General features: G+C 44.3%; 1 pseudogene; it reads right to left on the bottom strand.

The window, feature by feature from the left end:
• Window positions 1–2,332: 2,332 nt before the first annotated feature.
• LOC124556803 lies at window positions 2,333–2,450 on the bottom strand (annotated as a pseudogene).
• Window positions 2,451–21,287: the final 18,837 nt, after the last annotated feature.

Genomic DNA, 21,287 nt, shown 5'->3' with positions numbered 1-21,287 from the left:
ATCCATTTAGCCGCATTCCTGCGCAGCTTGGCGCGATCATAAGCCAGATACCGCACCCGTATGGTAATTTCATCGGTAAACCGGAGGCAGACGCCGCTGCCGGACGGGCAGTCCGCCGTCGGTCGGCGCTCTCTTCACTTGATGTGTTCCGGGCCTCAAAAACCCATTATTTCGTGTAAAGTCGTGCTTAAGGGTAAACCTGGAGCTCAAAAAGCGGACGAGAGGAAAGCTGGCATTTTAAACAACGCAAACAGAACTTACAAAAATGTAAGTGTTTAACTGCCAGACAAACTGTTAAGCATGACATCTGATCAAAAATACCCGGATTCCTATTAGTAGACATTAATTAAATGGATTATGCTCCCTTTGAATTTATGACGGCTTGAACTCTACTGGCGACACCTTCAATGAGATTTCTGTGGAGGAATGGCATCCTGTTCTGTGTCAAGAGTGGAAACCAGAGAAGGTTGGTTGTTTGATTTGGGGGAGTGGACCAAACAGCGTGGTCATCGGTCCCGTCGGATGAGGGAAAGATGGAGTAGTCGGCCGTGCCCTTTCAAAGGAATCACCCAGGCATTTACCTGAAGCGATTTAGGGAAATCACGGAAAACGTAAATCAGGATGGCCGGACGCGGGATTGAACCGTCGACCTCCCGAAGGCGAGTCCAGTGTGCTGACTACTGCGCCACTTCGCTCGGTATAACCGGAGAAGGTTGCGATGTTGGACGCTGGGCGTCTGGAACGAATTCGACAGTCTATCTCAGCCCAAACGTAGTCCACTGGATTCAGGTCGGGCCTGTGGACAGGCCAGTCCATTCCAGGAATGTTATTGTCCACAAACCATTGTCTCACCCATGGTGTCTTATGGTGGGGGCCGGCCGAGTGGCGAGCGGTTCTAGGCGCTACAGTCTGGAACCGCGCGTCCGCTACGGTCGCAGGTTCGAATTCTGCCTCGGGCATGGATGTGTGTGATGTCCTTAGGTTAGTTAGGTTTAAGTAGTTCTAAGTCCTAGGGGACTGATGACCTCAGAAGTTAAGTCCCGTAGTGATCAGAGCCATTTCAATTTTTTATGGTGGGGTGTATAGTCATGTTGATACAGTCATCATCTCCGAAGTATTTCTCTACTGTACTCAGTACACATTTCTGTGAAATGCATTCATATCCTTCTTCATGTAGCGTTTTGAGCGCTACAACGGGATCACTAAGTAATCAAGAAAAACATTCCTACACTGTATCACCACTTCCCTCGTACTTCACTATTGAGCACCACACATGATGCTAGGATACGTTCTCCCGGCAGGCGCTTTCATGGGATTGCCAAAGCGCTTTTTCTGTCATCCAAAGTCTAGTGGTGACATTGTCTACACCACCTCAAGCGTCGGTTAACACTGACTACAGAAATTCTGTGGTTTACGAGTGGCTTGCAAGGTGCTGCTGGACCATTACACGCCATACTTTTTAACTCCTTATGTAAAGTCATAGTGCTATATGGACTGATGGTAGCACTTTGTAGCTCACGAGTTATTCCTTCCGCTGATTTCATGCGATTTCTACAACCACGTACGCAACACTCGACGGTACCCGCCCGTCAGTACATGAGTTCTGGCTGGAGTTGGTTTACTTGTCGTCGTCACTTCGCGTTTTCCCCCTCACAGTCACATCACCAGCGGTCAGCTTGGGCAGCTTTAGAAGGCCTGAAATGTCCCTGATGGATTTATGACTCGAGTGGCACGCAGTGCATAGTCCACGTTCGAAGACACTGAGCCTGGCCGATCCAGTCTGCTGTTATTACTTCTATAATGACGACGCAGTGCCCCCCAACTCCTTTTGTACTGTCGGGTCCACGTCTGGTGACATCTAGCGCTCAATTCCACTTTACATAGGGGTCTCGGGATACTTCTGATAACGTAGAAAAAAACATCACGATATTGAAAAGCAGTCGCGGCTGTTTGAAACGAGAAAGATACCGAGCCCTGACTGAGTTCTTGCCAGTCTTTTACCGTAGTTCACTATTTTGCACCATTTGATGAGTGCATGTATAAATAGCATTCTCAGCCGAGCAACCTTTGTGGAATCCAAACTGTTAAATGAAAAGTAAATTGTTTACACTTACGTGTACATCTACTGTAGCACTCCGTCTTCAGAGCAAAAGTGGCCCATCGGAACCATCCGTCCGCCGTGTCATCCTCAGTTGAAGATGTGGATACGAGGGGCGTGTGGTCAGCACACCGCTCTCCCGATCGTTATGATGGTTTACTTTCACCGGAGCCACTACTAATCGGTCGACTAGCTCCTCAATTGGCATCACGAGGCTAAGTGCACCCCGAAAAATGGCAACAGCGCATGGCTGTCTGGATGGTCACCCATCCAAGTGCCGGCCACGCCCGACAGCGCTTAACTTCGGTGATCTTACGGGTACCGGTGTAGCCACTGTGGCAAGGCCGCTGCCTCACGTCTACCGTAGAGTATGTTACTTTTCCGAATATTCTGAAAAAAGACAGTAAGCAAACTTAATTGTTTAAGCCCGTCTTGTCACCTTTCTTATGAAGTGATTTAATAATTGAATAACTTATAGATTCGGTGTGATCCGAGCCTAATCTAATGATAATCTTAATGCGCACCTCTGAGTTTAGCATCTTAAAAGGACACGCGGACCAGTCACAACCGTAAGCAGAGAGATGGTTCGAATTCAGCGTCTTCTGGTAGCATATGCAGCGCCACTTGGTGGCTTCTGGTGAGCCTTCTCTAGCGGTGGCTCGCAGCAGCCTGTTTAAATGTTTCACTTGCAGAGATGGTAGCGGTGTACGACACTGCATTCACAACCCCCATACTTATTTCGCAACGTTACAAGATCTCCTCTTCCTCATCATATTTCAACTTCTATGCTGGTCTTATATTTAAACTAAGTGTAAACATTTCGATGGTCTCTGCATCAGACAATAACTCCCTAAACGCACCGTCGTCTGAGTCCTCTCGTAGAATCAGCCACCCTCCTGCCACCACTCCAAATCTGAAACACAGATAAAGAAAAACGAGAGTCTTGCCATACCTTTCTCACACTTTTGGCCATTCATTTACTTGCTCCTTTACAGAATTTTCCCTTATCATTAACGATGATCCTGTCTCTTCCCCACTCTCCTCTGTTTCGCTTGCATTGTGGATTTACCGCTACATCCTTGGGCTCTGGCATCTTGGCTGGCCAAGCACTGCGTATTGGCAGTCTCACTCCTATATTAAAAAGACTAACTTGGAACTTTGATAGTGGTAACTATTTATTTACAGCACGTACAAAATAGATACGTGTTTCAAAGTTTTACTGACCTTCAACGTACTCACCAGTATTGTGTATAACCCGCTGCCAGCGATGTGGAAGGCTACTCTTAGCAGTGCCAGTTGTGTTGACAGTTCGAGCGGCGCGGTCTATTGCCCGATGGTTCAAATGGCTCTGAGCACTATGGGACTTAACACCTGAGGTCGTCAGTCCCCTAGAACTTAGAACTACTTAAACCTAAATAACCTAAGGACATCACACACATCTATGCCCGAGGCAGGATTCGAACCTGCGACCATAGAGATCGCGCGGTTCGAGACTGAAGCTCCTAGAACCGCTCGGCCACCCTGGCCGGCTATTGCCCGATGAATTTGTAGCAGTTCTGAAGCGAATGCCGTGAAGTGTTTCCTCCACTTTAGAAATAGAATTGAACTTATGAGGGCTTAAGTCAGGGGAGTGCAGTAGGTGGTATAGCACTTAGCAGCCCTATCAGTCAAACAAATCAGTAACGGCTTGCACTGTACGTGCTTGATCATTAACCTGCAAAACGATGTGTCATCAGTTCTGTCTTTACGCTGCTCATTTTTGGAACACAACCTATGACCAGCTTAGAGACAGAAGTGAGGACACTTTCTGCGGGATCTGACCATCATTTTGCAGGAGAATGCTCAAGCACGTACAGCGCAAGCTGTTGCTGATTTGTTTGATTGATGCTATACCACCTACTGCATTCCCATGTCTTAAGCCCTAGTCAGTTCAACTCGATTTCTAAACTGAAGGAAACACTTCACGCCATTCGCTTCAGAACTGCTACAAATTCGTCTGGAAATAGACCGCGCCGCTCGAACTGTCAACGCAACTGGCACTGCTAAGAGTAGCCTACGACATCCACATTGCTGACAACGGGTTATACCCAATACTGGTGACTACTTTGAAGGTCAGGTAAACTTTGAAACACGTATCTATTTTGTACGAGCTGTAAATAAATAGTTGCCACTATTAAAGTTTCAACCCTCGTATAACGCTCCGTTCCTACAATTCATTTCCTCGCGTAGGAATAGTGCAAGCTTCTCGTCTGGAAATTCAAACATTAAAAAGAAACAGTTCTCTACCTTCACAAATCACAGAACAACCTCCGTGTTTGGTAACTCAACTGGAAAATTTTCTCTCGCTCTGCTTCATTCGCAGCTAGTCATTTAGCAGATTTCTTTGTGATGGCTTCGGTCACTCTCCCTCAAAGATGGCATGATATTGTCTCTTTCACCAACGATAAACCTAACGAGAACATAGCACGTCTTCAGTGTCAATACCAAAAATCCAAATCCCACACAGAAAATCCTCACGCACTGAACGAGATACTACTCCGTTAGAAACCACTCTCATTAAGCTAAGAAAGGATCAACCTGCATCCACGTCATAGCAAGGAATCAGTACTTATGTTCAGTTATTACTGTACTTAAATTATTATTATGAAAGAGGCTCGGTCATCACTTGTCCAGACTATCATTTTATTGGTCACTCCTCGAATTTATAGGTGCTAGACACATGCTGCACTCCTTGCGAATTTCTCGTATGTAGTGTTTCCATCTCTATAACGGTAAGATGTAATTTTCTCCACATCCGGAATAGGTCACAATACACATTGAAGACTTTACTGCAGAGAAATTTGTATTTCTTCAATAGTCAATGTGATTTTATTAATATTTTTCAGCGTGAGTTTAACATACCAAAAACCGATTGAAACCGTATGACTGAGTTTATCGTCAATCACCACATCCACCCTAGCACTACTCTGATTGTAGTTTCAATTGTTCCACCTTTACACTGATCACAAATTCTACTGAACCATCTCCTTTCTCACTTGCTCGTCCAATCAGTCATAAAATGTTAGTTGCATGCCACTTCCTCCCACTTTTGCTTCGATAGGCCCTGTGTTCAACTTTAGAATCATCTGGATTGACTGACAAAATCCAGGCCCAGAATCACATTAATGGATAAGATTGGAACAACTAAGAAGACTACACTGGTAGGAACTGACACAGAAAAATTAATTTTTACTTGTTTCTTAACTTCCGCACTTCTTCTGCTTACAGAACTTCTGACCTCTGTCTTCAGCAGAGATAACATAAGTCATGAATTTTCTTGCTAATGTGCCTTAAATATATTTCTGTTATCCCTGAAAGTTGACTTCCAGTGTCCAAGATATACCACTACACTGCACTATACAGCCTTACCATTAACATTTACATCCAGAAATGGGTAGCCACCTATGAGTAGCAATCCCTCGCCTTTAAGAGTGACATATTTACGTCCTCCAATTCAATATACAGTCATTGGGGTTCCACTTTATCAGGAATGTTATTGTACGGTCCCGACACAGCATCGATAGTTCCCCCCTCTTTTGACACATTGTGCCTGGGGTCAGTTTTACAATTCTCACTGGAGATTTTTAATTTCGTGTCTGTCCTGCTCTCTCAAAGACTTGCCAATTATTAAATCTATTTCGCTGTGACCTACAACCTCTCCGCGAGTCCTGACTCAATCGGGAACCGCACTGCCACAGATGTTGTCATGGTTGCCAATCTCTTCACCCAGAAAAATGATGTTCGATTATGGAATGGTTGCTCTACTGCTGCACGGTGTGTACTTCATTGCCACATTCATGACCTAGTTCTTCAAGTAAAGATTAAAATGATCTTATACCTTTCATAACTGCAATGACTACTTCTCTACGTACTTGCTTAGCGGGCTTAGTCAAACTAATCCTAATTAACTCATGTTGATCATAAGGTGCATTCAAGTATTGACTGTTTTTCAGCATCTCTTTGAAATAGAGAATGTGATTTTGATGACCTGAATCACTGATGCTTCCATCATCAAAATATTAAACTGAACTTGGTCCTGCATGCCTTAGGACCAGCGTTCTTCTAGGAATGCAGTCCTAAACTCACAATAAGTTCTACAGTCGTGCATTCAAATATGCACAGCCGATTCATCTATAAGGTGGCCACACACAAAATTCATTTTGAGTGATGGGCTCCATGGAAATGGTAATGCAGTTTCAGACTGATCAGTCGACATGCGTGGATACAGATAAGTGGCGGTATCTTGGAAGAGTCTATACTTTTCTATTGAAACAAAATATTTCTTGTCTTCCTCCTCCTCAAACTCAATATCTAACTCAATTTCATTTGCCTTTTTGCACGCTGGTCAATCACAGAGTTGAGATAATTTCTTCTATAATTCCTGTAATTACTCCGAATCATCTCTCCTTCTTTTACACTTTTCGACATGCTCATAGCTTACATCTACCACCTTCTCCGGCGTTGCCTCACAATGCTCTGCTATCCAATGGAATTCATTTAATACTCCTATATTCCTGTGATATATTTAATTTTGGTTCCGTTTAAACTGTAGCAAAGACTACACTTTGTCGGCTGTGGTCTCTTCAACATCCTGACTTAGGTTTTCCGTGATTTCCCTAAATCGCTTCAGGCAAATGCCGGGATGGTTCCTTTGCAAGGACATGGCCGATTTCCTTCCCCATCCTTCCCTCACCCGAGCTTGCGCTCCGTCTCTAATGACCTCGTTGTCGACGGGACGTTAAACACTAATCTCCTCCTCCTCTCTTCAACAGGGCAAGTTCGATGCGAGTCCCACCTGATTCCTGAGTGACAATTGTCGTACGACTATCGTTAGGACACCTAGTCACTCTGTGACCTTACGTACCTCCCTGACTCATTGTTTTATGATCTGATCATACCGCGACACTTGTTGGGAAACAATCTGTAAAGTTTATGTTTGCTCCTTGTTTATGTCCAAGAGGACTTCTCGCACTTCTGTCAGAGCAATTGCGTCTGTGTGGGTCACTAGTTCGTTTTCAACGCTGTCACTCAGGTCTCAAGTAGCTCGGTTATCGTGGACTGATTTTGTGACTTGTCTGTCGCGTTTTCATTGATTTCGCCCTTCCAATGATTGACTTATTCTAAGCCTGTGTTAACCTGAGTTACTTCTCTTCTAGTATCTTCTGCCTGCCTCTGCTCTCGGCTATAATTGCCTCCAATTTAGCACACTGCTCGTCTACACCAGTTTTCTGCAAAACTAGCTTCTTTTCAGTATTCCCAGAACTTGAATTCTGCTTATCTATATTCGTTTCCTGCACCTGAAATTATTAATGGCTGGAAAGCGCTGAAGTCAAAAGTGCATGTAAGCATCTCGGTTCAGCGAGACGTCGTTCAGTCCGAGTGGAGGATTTCGACCACGCCCTCTACCTGCTTTGGTTACCGGTTTGTACGACAAGAGCTGCCTCCTAATCGTCTGGTGCTGGATGTGGGTTGGACAGACATGTGGGGTGGACGTCGCTTTCTCCGTCGGCCACCAGCTTGGCAACAGGTCATATTGTGTCACTTACTGGAACAACTTCTCTCTCACTCATGACGACAAACGAGTCCTGCTCAGCCACTTCTTCATGCGCACAATTAATATTGACTAAACTGTTAGTTCACAAGCAGATTGTTATGCCATTTGTAGGGCATAATGCACTGTTTGACCAAGAAAATACCATACTCTCCGTTTAGTGACAAATTCCTATCTACAACCAGCATTCACATATAATCGACACACAAATTAATCAAACTCCCCACGAAAGGCACAAAAACCAGAACGACGTCGTATATCAATGCAATACAGTTAATGTGCAAACAGAACTGCATGACTCCCCCAAAAGGGAGGACGTATTTATACATGTACACTTTGTTCATGTATAGGCATTTCAAATCTTTTGGGTCAAATTGAAACAGGTGATAGTGGGTCCACAACCGATTATATTGAGAAAAGGAATCAATGATCGGAAATGCATATTTATTGTGTTTTGGCATTTACAGTGTACACTTCATAGTGACGACCGCCAGTCTCAATGCGTGTTTTGGAACGCAACGTCACATGCAGTTCTGCCGCACTCTCGCAAAGAAGCAGGTTGTCTGTGGTATACTGAAACAGTCAGTTGGTGACAGACAGTGTACATCCCAGAACTTCAAATAGACGTACCGTACACAACTTCGCTCACAGCATGTGCGTCATGGGACGACCGCATGCATCGCACAGGCGCATTAACCGGCGCTCCACGCTCATCACTAGCCCCGTCGTCAGTTGTTCACTGCATTAGACAGCCTTTGATGTGTCCATGGTGAGGTATGCTACCGTGTACAGTGCAGGACGCGTAGTCAGAGATGGGACTTCATTCGTCACGAGAGTTGGAAGACATGCATTTAATGTCCGGTGCGTCAGGACGTAGTGCCCGTAAAGCAGCACTAACGTACAGAGAACGCTTTCCCAACAGGCGTCATCCTAAACGGAAGAAGTTTGTGGATACCAACTTACAAGAGACAGGGTAGCTCACGCAACAGAGAGCTAGTCAAGGTTACCGCCAACGCTATGTCCGAACACAAGACAGGAGATGGTGATGGATCTTATGGCCGATCACCCAGCAACAGGTCCCCGCGAACTTCCCCGTGAAACGTACACTCGAAGGATACAGTCCGGCGAGTAATGGTACCCTATCATAAAGAATGTGTGCAAGCATTGGGACCAACGAATTTTAAGCACCACATTAACTTCTGTCAATGAATTATCCATCGCATTGCTGTAATGCCGAACTTCGTAGAATTTGTGTTGTAAGCGTTTGAGGCCTCATTCGCTCGTATGGTGTTTTCAACAGCGGCAACAGCCATGCCCGGAGTGAGGGCAATCCCCAAGCCACGCACATTGGTGGCGATTCTCTGTACACATGTGGGTGGGTATTGTCCAAGATCATCTAACAGGACCTTATTAGCTATCCCCCCGTGTGACTGGTCTACGTTACCTGGCATTACCTGGTGTTTCTGCGAGATGTGGTGCTACAGTTCTTGGAGACTGTACCTCTTGTAATGAGCGAAAGGATGTGGTTTCAACACAACGGTGCACCAGTCCACTTCCATGTTAACGTCCACGAGCACCTCAACAATACCTGCCCTGATCATAGGATTCAAAGGGGTGGTCCTGTCCCATGGCCATTGCGATCGCTGGATCTCACACTTCTGACGGTCTTCCTCTGGAGTTACGTCAAGACGTTGGTGTGTCAAACGCTCGTAGTACAGGATGAAGACTTGCTTGATAGCGTCCAAGCTGCCTGTCTCCTGGTAAAACAAACACCAGCATCTTTGAGAGAGTGTGGCAGAAGTTCATGCGCCGTTGTCATGTATGCATTGAGACTGGCGGTCGTCACTTTGAACAATTACTATGAGCTAAGTTATCGTTATGCGGTTTACGCCGTGTATGCTCATAACACAATAAATATGCATTTCCAACCATTGATTCCCTATCTAGATACAGTCGGTTGTGGATCTAATACTATCTGTTTCAATTTGATCCAATAGGTTTGAGACATCCTTTGTTATGGTATGACTGCGAAAAACGGAAGTACCATGACACTGAATGCTGACAGGGTCGTCAGTACATAAAAGAATCATTTTTCTTTGCAAACCTTTACTACTAACGGTGGTGAAGCAAGAAAATGATCCCTGTCTACTTTTACTCGTTTAAATTAACTAGGGGATCGTTACCGTTGGGCTTTTTCTTCACTAAATCGTTCGCTACCACCTTTTAGAGAGTTCCTCCTTCATCATATTAAATGTATTTCTTTTGTTCAATTGCTGAAGTAATCTAGACAGTTGTAGTAAGAGCTCTGACTTGTAAATTTTCTTATTGAAATCCATAAGATCTTTTCACTGTATGCTCAAGGGTCGTACTGAATTTCTGTAGAATAAAAGATTAATCCCTAGTATACTTGATGCTCATATGAAGGTGCTCAGCGGAAATGCTTATAGTCTTGTATGGCCATACGGTGCTAAGAAATTCTGTTGGGATTATTTAGACATACCGGATTTTAGTGTATCTCTCGGACGCTTTTGCAATGTGGGGGCTTATCATGGGGTGAATCAAACTGGAGATTAGCTCCCGTATACCCAATTATTTATTACATAAAATTCCAATTCGGCACAAATAAAATGATCTTAATGTCAGAGATAAATCTTAGTTTACTATGGTCCTTTTACACATGAAAAAGATACTTATTAAATTGATTAAATAGATCAGCGAAAACAGATTTCACAAGAAATTTGGAATAAGATGCTTAAAACTGAAGAAGAAAAGATACCACTGGATTGTCTCAAAATCGATCATGCAGACGGAGGTAGCGGGGTAAGAAAACTCCATGTCTAACACACCTGCTAATGATGTAACGTTTCTGAAAAAACCTGATCAAGTGAAATATTGTCATGCACGTGAGAATTCATTCTGCTCAGGATAATTGATACCATGCAGCTAGGTTAAAGACTATGAATAAATATAGAAAACATGACAGAACTGCAGGAGCAAATCACGCTGCATCCAGTAAAAATCGTTAGAAGAAACTTATATTGGTGATTTTGGTACTCATTATGTTCATAGAAACGAGCTACCCTTGGCGAGACGAATTATTAATCGTAACACACAAGTTTGGCGCCAAGTGGCGCCCAGTACCACACGAAGGATGGACGTGATTCTACCAACTATACTGCATCAGGAATAGAATTGGCTGGCTGAATCTGAGTTATAATGGCAAAGCTCACTGAAGCTGATGGAAAAAGAAATAATAAACAGAACTCAAAGTTGCAAAGCCATAACATGAGGAGCTATCGCTCGGCAAGACACTAAGTCAAATTCCTCTGTGAAATTTCATTATCGTTGAGCTTATGACTAGGTTCACGATACGACCACATGAGTAGGTACCATTGACGAACACTGATGAGCACAGAATCTTAAGTTACATGCGAAGCTGTTGGTGTCCAAACGCGAATGTTATTAAAAAACCGTAATTGTTTATTAAATCAACATGAAAGTGCTGAACTTTCATAGCTAATAACACCCTCATTCACACAAAGCATACCAACTTACTCTAAAACCATGTTCCAGGGCTACAGCCATATTTATAAATCGGAACTTGTAAGAACAGCGTCTCTAAACACCAGCATCTGAGAATCCGCTAAGAAGGTATTTTTTTTTTCAGAGTGAGGGATTGGCGCAACTCGGTTAGCCAATCGGGTGAAACAAAAGTACCGGGGAAGCTTACGATCGCAGCATACTGATTTACTAAATATCTATGGAGCTCAAACTGGGATGTTGTAGCGTAAATTGGGAAGTTAGTATTGCTACTGATCTACCCCGGACCGTGCGAAATGCACACACACGCTTCCATATTACGCAGAAAGGTAATCAGGATCTGGTACAGCACAAGAAAGCGGCAGCTGATGTCAAGAGAAATAAAACAAAAGAGTTGCATTGTATTCTTCTCCCAAGCAGCGACATGTGTTCAATATATGACATTGGGAGCAATAAAATTTTGACATAAGCAAGTCATGAAACTATAAATTATGAAAGGGGGCGAAAGACGGAATATTTTCAGAAAATGCCAACAATTGCAACGTGTTCCTTGTATTTTAAAGTCTGAACAAAACCATTGCAAGACATGCCTTTGACAGTAGTTGTAGCGCCTAACAAAAGTTACGGATTTCGTAGAAATGTGCCTGTCCGGCTCCGAGTTACCGCAGAGTCAACCACCTTCCCAACACACAGTCGCGTGCCTAAACTAATAATTTGTCTATATTTATGCATGATACTCCTAAAACGAACGAGCGAGTGAGTAGAGATCAACATCAGACCTGGCATGCGAACACACCAACATGTATGCAGAGCCCTCTGAAGCCGTCATCACACGTTCCGTGTTTCTCATCGCGAAGCACGCCAGATGTATCCGTCGTGGCTAGTGTACGCTTTGAAACGAGCTGCTACATCTCACAGAACTGTATCCTCACCGTGATTTGCGATCTAAGCGCTTTCCAAGAGCAGTTCTCGGCTGCATCTGGAGCATAAATCATGTGTTAGCAATTGTCGGAGAAAAGGGGAGAAAAACGCGAAGAAGATTCTGGACTCCTCGATGTCTTAAACGGCGAATTGCTGGTAGAGGAGCACTACACAATGCTGTACAACGGTCTGAGATATACTCTAGGCGAAGTTGTTCTTTAACACAATTAGCTCTTCATCCCATTTTCCGTTTTAAACCGAATGTAGTTAAAGTACGATGTCTAACATGGTCGATGTCACATTGACTACCACCACTCTGAAGTAACAGACTTCGTCACATAGATTTCAAGATCAAGTCATGTTTCGTAATTTCAGTTGAATGGAAGAGGGAACTTTTTCTAAGTTGCTCACAATCACTGAAAAATATATTTACCGGTAAGTTGCAAACATGAGGCACTACACAAAAGCGAGAGATAGGTACATATATTTTTCAGAAAGTTTCATAGTAGCAAAAACCTACTTTCCGACTTAGTGTGGCAGTCATGTTGAGATTTCTGCCCAGAGGGGAACCATTCCAGTCGATGGCCTCTGCACTGAGAATTCCTAACAAATAACATCAGCTATTGCACACAGCACTTCTATTAAATTAATAAGAAAGATCTAAAATCTTTTAGAAAACGAAAAGTGAAAAAGAAAGGAACGAGAAGACGCAAATCGGTTATCTTTCTCTTCGTTGCTCAAGACGCCCCTCAACTGTTCTATAGCTTCAACACCACATTCGTGCCGGCATACGTGGTGTACACAGTCTAAAGACTGTAGCTGAAAATGTCGTTATTTGATATTTAACTACGAAAAGTTGTACCAAAGCTATGCGCTTTTGGAAGATTATCACTGAGTCGAAACACTGAAACGATTTCTTTCATAGCACACAAGTTATAGCAAGCACTAAAAACATCAAATATGGGTAGCCTTTACTTGCCGATATGAAGTTTCCAGCAATTTTATTAAAGCAAATCGAGGTTAAAGCTACGCGGTCTCGAGAGCTCTTCAATTTTCTGATGCTCTGAAACAGTTATATTAACAACACGTACTATATGATAAAGAAAATCAAACAAATACGAAGTTTATCCCCGCAAAATATAGCGGCTCCTAATTTCTGCTTGTGACGTAAAAATGATTTTGCATCTCATTGGCCACGTTCCTCTCCACGAGGTAAGAATCTGAGATGCCAGATTCTACACTCCTGGAAATGGAAAAAAGAACACATTGACACCGGTGTGTCAGACCCACCATACTTGCTCCGGACACTGCGAGAGGGCTGTACAAGCAATGATCACACGCACGGCACAGCGGACACACCAGGAACCGCGGTGTTGGCCGTCGAATGGCGCTAGCTGCGTAGCATTTGTGCACCGCCGCCGTCAGTGTCAGCCAGTTTGCCGTGGCATACGGAGCTCCATCGCAGTCTTTAACACTGATAGCATGCCGCGACAGCGTGGACGTGAACCGTATGTGCAGTTGACGGACTTTGAGCGAGGGCGTATAGTGGGCATGCGGGAGGCCGGGTGGACGTACGGCCGAATTGCTCAACACGTGGGGCGTGAAGTCTCCACAGTACATCGATGTTGTCGCCAGTGGTCGGCGGAAGGTGCACGTGCCCGTCGACCTGGGACCGGACCGCAGCGACGCACGGATGCACGCCAAGACCGTAGGATCCTACGCAGTGCCGTAGGGGACCGCACCGCCACTTCCCAGCAAATTAGGGACACTGTTGCTCCTGGGGTATCGGCGAGGACCATTCGCAACCGTCTCCATGAAGCTGGGCTACGGTCCTGCACACCGTTAGGCCGTCTTCCGCTCACGCCCCAACATCGTGCAGCCCGCCTCCAGTGGTGTCGCGACAGGCGTGAATGGAGGGACGAATGGAGACGTGTCGTCTTCAGCGATGAGAGTCGCTTCTGCCTTGGTGCCAATGATGGTCGTATGCGTGTTTGGCGCCGTGCAGGTGAGCGCCACAATCAGGACTGCATACGACCGAGGCACACAGGGCCAACACCCGGCATCATGGTGTGGGGAGCGATCTCCTACACTGGCCGTACACCACTGGTGATCGTCGAGGGGACACTGAATAGTGCACGGTACATCCAAACCGTCATCGAACCCATCGTTCTACCATTCCTAGACCGGCAAGGGAACTTGCTGTTCCAATAGGACAATGCACGTCCGCATGTATCCCGTGCCACCCAACGTGCTCTAGAAGGTGTAAGTCAACTACCGTGGCCAGCAAGATCTCCGGATCTGTCCCCCATTGAGCATGTTTGGGACTGGATGAAGCGTCGTCTCACGCGGTCTGCACGTCCAGCACGAACGCTGGTCCAACTGAGGCGCCAGGTGGAAATGGCATGGCAAGCCGTTCCACAGGACTACATCCAGCATCTCTACGATCGTCTCCATGGGAGAATAACAGCCTGCATTGCTGCGAAAGGTGGATATACACTGTACTAGTGCCGACATTGTGCATGCTCTGTTGCCTGTGTCTATGTGCCTGTGGTTCTGTCAGTGTGATCATGTGATGTATCTGACCCCAGGAATGTGTCAATAAAGTTTCCCCTTCCTGGGACAATGAATTCACGGTGTTCTTGTTTCAATTTCCAGGAGTGTATATTTCACGCTCAGTAGTGTAGTGGGGGAAAGTGGAAATCGATGCTGTGACTTCACCAACTCCTCGTCCGAGGCCTACGAGAGAGACAGGCCGCGGCGCATACGTCACGAAGATAGGCCGAGCTCGCTCGCTCAACTCCGCAGAAAAACAGCGTTTCTGCATTTCGTAACTGGGTGTGTATGTAAAAACCAGAAATGCTTCTTCTACTAGAATCCATTATTAATAAATCTTACTGTTATTAGTCCTACAATGGTATAAAGTGCATAGGCCTACTAATTATTTGTTACGGCTGTAATGGGGTACACTAAATTAAAATCATGTCACAATGGTTATCAGTTGCATAAGGATGAGGACTGTTACATAGAAGAGACTGTTGTTGTTGTGGTCTTCAGTCCAGAGACTGGCTTGATGCAGCTCTCCATGCTACTCTATCCTGTGCAAACTCCTTCACATCTCAGTACCTACTGCTACCTACATCCTTCTGAATCTGTTTAGTGTATTCATCTCTTGGTCTCCCTCTACGATTTTTACCCTCCGTGCTGCCCTCCGAGACTAAATCGATGAGCCCTTGATGCCTCAGAACATGTCCTACTAACCGATCCCTTCTTCTAGTCAAGTTGTGCCACAAACTCCTCTTCTCCCCAATTATATTCAATACTTCCTCAATAGTTCTGTTATCTACCCATATAATCTTAAGCATTCTCCTATAGCACCACATTTCGAAAGCTTCTATTCTATTCTTGTCTAACCTATCGCCCACGTTTCACATCCATACGTGGCTACACTCCATGCAAATACTTTTAGAAACGACTTCCGGACACTTAAATCTATACTCGATGTTAACAAATTTCTCGTCTTCAGAAACGCTTTCCTTGCCATTGCCAGTCTACATTTTACATCATCTCTACTTCGACCATCATCAGTTATATTGCTCCCCAAATAGCAAAACTCATTTACTACTTTAAGCGTCACATTTCCTAATCTAATTCCATTAACATCACCCGCTTTAATTCGACTACATTCCACTATCCTCGTTTTGATTTTCTTGTAGTTCATCTTATATCTTCCTTTCAAGACACTATCCATTCCGTTCAGCTGCTCTTCCAGGTCCTTTGCTGTCTATGACAGAATTACAATGTCATCGGCGGATCTCAAAGTTTTTTATTTCTTCTCCATGGATTTTAAATCCTATTCCGTTCTTCTGTTTCCTTAACTGCTTGCTCAATATACAGATTGAAAACGTCGGGGATAGACGACATCCCTGTCTACCTCCCTTCCCAACCACTGATTCCCTTTCAAGCCCCTCGAGTCTTATAACTGCCATCTGGTTTCTGTACAAATTGTAAATAGCCTTTCGCTCCCTGTATTTTACCCCTGCCACCTTCAGAATTTGAAAGAGAGTATTCCAGTCAACATTGTCAAAATCATTCTCTAAGTACACACTTGCTAGAAACGTAGCTTTGCATTTCCTTAATCTATTTTCTAAGATAAGTCGTAGGGTCAGTAGTGCCTCACGTGTTCCAACATTTCTACGGAATCCAAACTGATCATCCCCGAGGTCGGCTTCTACCAGTTTTTCCATTCGTCTGTAAAGAATTCGTGTTACTATTTTGCAGCCGTGGCTTATTAAACTGATAATTCGGTAATTTTCACATCTGTCAACAGCCGCTTTCTTCGGGACTGGAATTATTATATTCTTCTTGAAGTCTGAGGGTATTTATCCTGTTTCTTACATCTTGCTCACCAGATGGTAGAGTTTTGTCAGGGCTGGCCGTCCCAAGACTATCAGTATATCAGTAGTTTTAATGGGATGTTGTCTACGCCCCGGGCTTTGTTTCGACGTAGGTCTTTCAGTGCTCTGTCAAACTCTTCACGCAGTATCATATCTCCCATTTCATCTTCATGTACATCGTCTTCCATTTCCATAATATTGTCCTCAAGAACATCGCCCTTGTATAGACCCTCTAAATAGTCCTTCCACTTTTCTGCTTTCCCTTCTTTGCTTAGAACTGGGTTTCCATCTGAGCTCTTGATATTCGTGCAAGTAGTTCTCTTTTCTCCAAAGGTCTCTTTAATTTTCCTGTAGGCAGTATCTATCTTACCCCTAGTGATATAAACCTCTACATCCTTACATATGCCCTCTAGCCATCCCTGCTTAGCCATTTTGCACTTCCTGTCGATCTCATTTTTGAGAAGTTTGTATTCCTTTTTGCCTTCTTCATTTACTGCATTTTTGTATTTTCTCCTTTCATCAATTAAATTCAATATCTCTTCTGTTACCCAAGGATTTCTATTAGCCCTCGTCTTTTTACGTACTTGATCCTCTGCTGCCTTCACTATTTCATCTCTAAAGCTACCCATTCTTCTTCTACTGTATTTCTTTCCCCCATTCTTGTCAATCGTTCCCTAATGCTCTCCCTGAAACTCTCTGCAACCTCTGATTTAGTCAGTTTATCCAGGTGCCATCTCCTTAAATTCCTTCTTTTTTGCAGTTTCTTCAGTTTGAATCTACAGTTCATAACCAATAGATTGTGGTCAGAGTCCACATCTGCCCCTGGAAATGTCTTACAATTTAAAACCTGGTTCCAAAATCTCTGTCTTACCATTATATAATCTATCTGAAACCTTCCAGTATCTCTAGGCTTCTTCCATGTATACAACCTTCTTTCATGATTTTTGAAGCAATTGTTATGATTAAGTTATGCTCTGTGCAAAATTCTAGCAGGAAGCTTCCTCTTTCATTCCTTACCCCCAAACCATATTCACCTACTACGTTTCCTTCTCTTCTTTTTCCTGCTATCGATTTCCAGTCACCCACGACTATTAAATTTTCGTCTCCCTTCACTATCTGAATAATTTCTTTTATCTCGTCATACATTCCATCAATCTCTTCGCCATCTGCAGAGCTAGTTGGCATATAAACTTGTACAACTGTGGTAGGCGTGGGCTTGGTATCTACCTTGGCCACAATAATGCGTTCACTATGCTGTTTGTAGTAGCTTACCCGCATTCCTATTTTTTTATTCATTATTTGGCCTACTCCTGCATTACCCCTATTTGTTTTTGTATTGATAACCCTGTATTCACCTGACCAGAAGTCTTGCTCCTCCTGCCACCGAACTTCACTAATTCCCACTATATCTAACTTAAACCTGTCCATTTCCGTTTTTAAATTTTCTAACCTACCTGCCCTATTAAGGGATCTGACATTCCACGCTCCGATCCGTAGAACGCCCGTTTTCTTTCTCCTGATAACGACGTCCTCCTGAGTAGTCTCCGCCCGGAGATACGAATGGGGGACTATTTTACCTCCGGAATATTTTACCCAAGAGGACGCCATCATCATTTAACTATACAGTAAAGCTGCATGCCCTCGGGAAAAATTACGGCTGTAGTTTCCCCTTGCTTTCAGCCGTTCCCGGCACCAGCACAGCAAGGCCGTTTTGGTTATTGTTACAAGGCCAGATCAGTCATTCAGGCTGTTGCCCCTGCAGCTACCATGTGAAGCATATCCGGTAAATATTGCGACGTGTAATTTCCGAAACGAATCTGTGTGCTCTTCCCACAGCTATTGTCTACAACAGGGTCAGTTTGTGCGGGTTAGGAGCTTTTATCACCTTGGAATTGAATTTCTGGTTTCCCCCTAATCCTCCTAAATTGGTAGAGGACCGGGCATATGACATCGGCTCAAGGTCGAGTGATTTCTCCATGATGGTACCTCCCTTCAATTGTCGTAAGACATTGCACGAATTTCGAAATGCCAGATATTGAGACAAGTGATCGCAGAGTAAAACAGTAACTATAATCAGTTAATAGTGAACTGGCATATGGATCACGTGTCACACCTTCTTGTAACAGCAGTTTATCTATTTCGATGGAGCAATGAAGAGTAAATAGCGACTGTATAAAAAATGCGCATGTCATTCCTGTTTCAAAGAAGGTTCATAGGACAGATGCACATAGCCAGAGGCCTATGTCGCTGACGTCAGGCTATTGTAGAAATGCGGAGCATGTTTTATGGTCAAGTGTTACGATTTTCAGGAGAACGAACATCTTTTCTATAAAAGATAAACCCGGATTTTGTAAATAGAGATGTAAAGAAACTCAACTCCCTTTGTTCGTCCATGAGATGCAGGGTGCTGCAGTGATCGACAGTCAGACTGATGCTGTGTTCCTTGCATTTAGGAATGCGTTTGATGCAGTTTCGCACAGTAGTTTAGTAAAAAACAAACGAGCTTATCTATCATCGAATCAGATCCATAAATGGATCCAGGACTTCCTTGCAGATAGAGCTCAAGAAGTCGCTCTTAACCAAACAAAATCGACAAATATTGAGTTAATATCAGGTGTTCGCCAAGGAGGTGTGATATCCCGTTACTGTTTATAATATTTATATAAGATCTAATGGATAACGTGGGAACCTCCATGAGACTGTTCGCAGGTGATGCGGTTGTCCATCAGAACACATCAATGCCAGAAGACTGCAGCCAACTGCACGGAGATCTGCAGAGCGTCGTTGAATTCTGCAGTCAGTTAACCCTGAACGTAGATACGTGTAAATGTAACATATTGGACATAAATAGGCGAAGAAGTCCACTACTAAACAATTGCATTACTGGTGACAAACCGCTGGAAACAGTAACTACAATAACATATCTGGGAGTAAACATGCAGAGTTGCCTACAGTGGAATGAGCACATCAAACAAGCGCCGGCCGCTGTGGCCGAGCGGTTCTAGGCGCTTCAGTCTGGAACCGCACGACCGCTGTGGTCGCAGGTTCGAATCCTGCCTCGGGCATGGATGTGTGTGATGTCCTTAGGTTAGTTAGGTTTAAGTAGTTCTAAGTTCTAGGGGACTGATGACCTCAGATGTTAAGTCCCATTGTGGTCAGTGCCATTTGAACCATTTGAACATAAAACAAATCAGGGGGAAAACAGATGCCAGGCTGAAAACCATAGAAGGAATTTAAACAAATGCAATTCATCCACGAAAGAAATGGCTTACAAAACACTTGTTCGTCTGATTCTTGAGTATTGCTCATCAGTCTGTGCCCTTACTCGGTTGGAATAATAGGAGAGGCAGGCAAGGTTCAACGAAGAGCGACGCGTTTCGTCACGGGACGAATTCCAGTGGCAGACGCTAAAAGATAGATGCTGTGTATCACGGAGAGGTTTACTACTAAAATTCCGAGAGCGTACGTTCCGCGAAGGGCAGTGCACCGTATAACTTCCTCTCACATACGTCGCGCGAAATGATCACAACGAGAAATCCGAGAAATTAGAGCTAATTCGGAGGTTTGCTGACAATCGTTTTTCCGACGCGCCATTCGCGTACAGAATGTACCATCCGCCAAATGCCATAAAATTCACTTGTGAGGTACAGATATAGGTGATGGCCAGTGTTTTCCACTGCAGAGGAACTTTTAAAAGTCATATCAGGAAACCGCACCTCACAGAAGCGCTGTAAGCTGGATGAGGAAAAGAACAATGAAAATCCATACACTTTGCTACTGTTTCTGGCTGATGGAACGTCTAAATTTTAAATAATTTCGTGGCTATTGGGAGCTCGTGAAACTAGGGAGTCAGTCGTCAATCCTCATGGGTTGTAGAAGTAGCAGGCCCTCTGGGGTGCAGGTGGTGTTTTCGTAGTGTATTTCAGAAGCCGTGAGTACTTGATCCTTCGTGATTGAGACATAAGGGTTATCTTTCAATACTGAGACAAACGAGCAGTTTTTCTGTACAAGTTTTTAGATAGGCATTCTTGCATTTAGTTTTTTCGACATCTCTTACTACGACGCACACTTACGAGCTTCATGGAGAGTTGGAAGCTCTGTGTCGCACTTTCTATGATGTGAAGGCGTCTGCTGATGAACTTCAAAAGCAGCATGCCACCTAAGGAGTACCTCAGACACATCAAATGTACTTAGATCACACAGAATTTTAGGACCACCTACCTGTTATCAATATAAACCCGTTCAGGCGATGGCAACGTCACCTGGCGAGGAATGACTTCTAGTGATACACGCGCACGATGGGTGCTTCCAATTAGTGAGAGATCTGGAGAATGTGGTGGCCAGGGCAGCAGTCGACCGTTTTCTCTATCCAGAAAGGCCCGTAAAGGGCCTGCAACATGCAGTCGTGCATTATCCTGCTGAAATGTAGGGTTTCGCAGGGATCGAATGAATCGTAGAGCCACGGGTCGTAACACATCTGAAATGTAACGTCCACTGTTCAACGCGAACAAGAGGTGACCGAGACGTGTAACCAATAGCACCCCATACCATCACGCCGGGTGATACGCCAGTATGGCGATGAGGAATACTTCTCTGCCTCGTGATGACTGGGTGTTGTGTGATGTCCTTAGGTTAGTTAGGTTTAAGTAGTTCTACGTTCTAGGGGACTGATGACCATAGATTTTAAGTCCCATAGTGCTCAGAGCCATTTCGATGACGAATACACGCTTCCAATGTGCGTTCA

Source organism: Schistocerca americana, chromosome 1 (assembly GCF_021461395.2).
Source record: "Schistocerca americana isolate TAMUIC-IGC-003095 chromosome 1, iqSchAmer2.1, whole genome shotgun sequence".
Classification (NCBI taxonomy): Eukaryota; Metazoa; Arthropoda; class Insecta; order Orthoptera; family Acrididae; genus Schistocerca; species Schistocerca americana.
The sequence above is the reverse complement of the archived record's forward strand: the minus strand, read 5'-3'. Positions and strand labels throughout refer to the sequence as shown.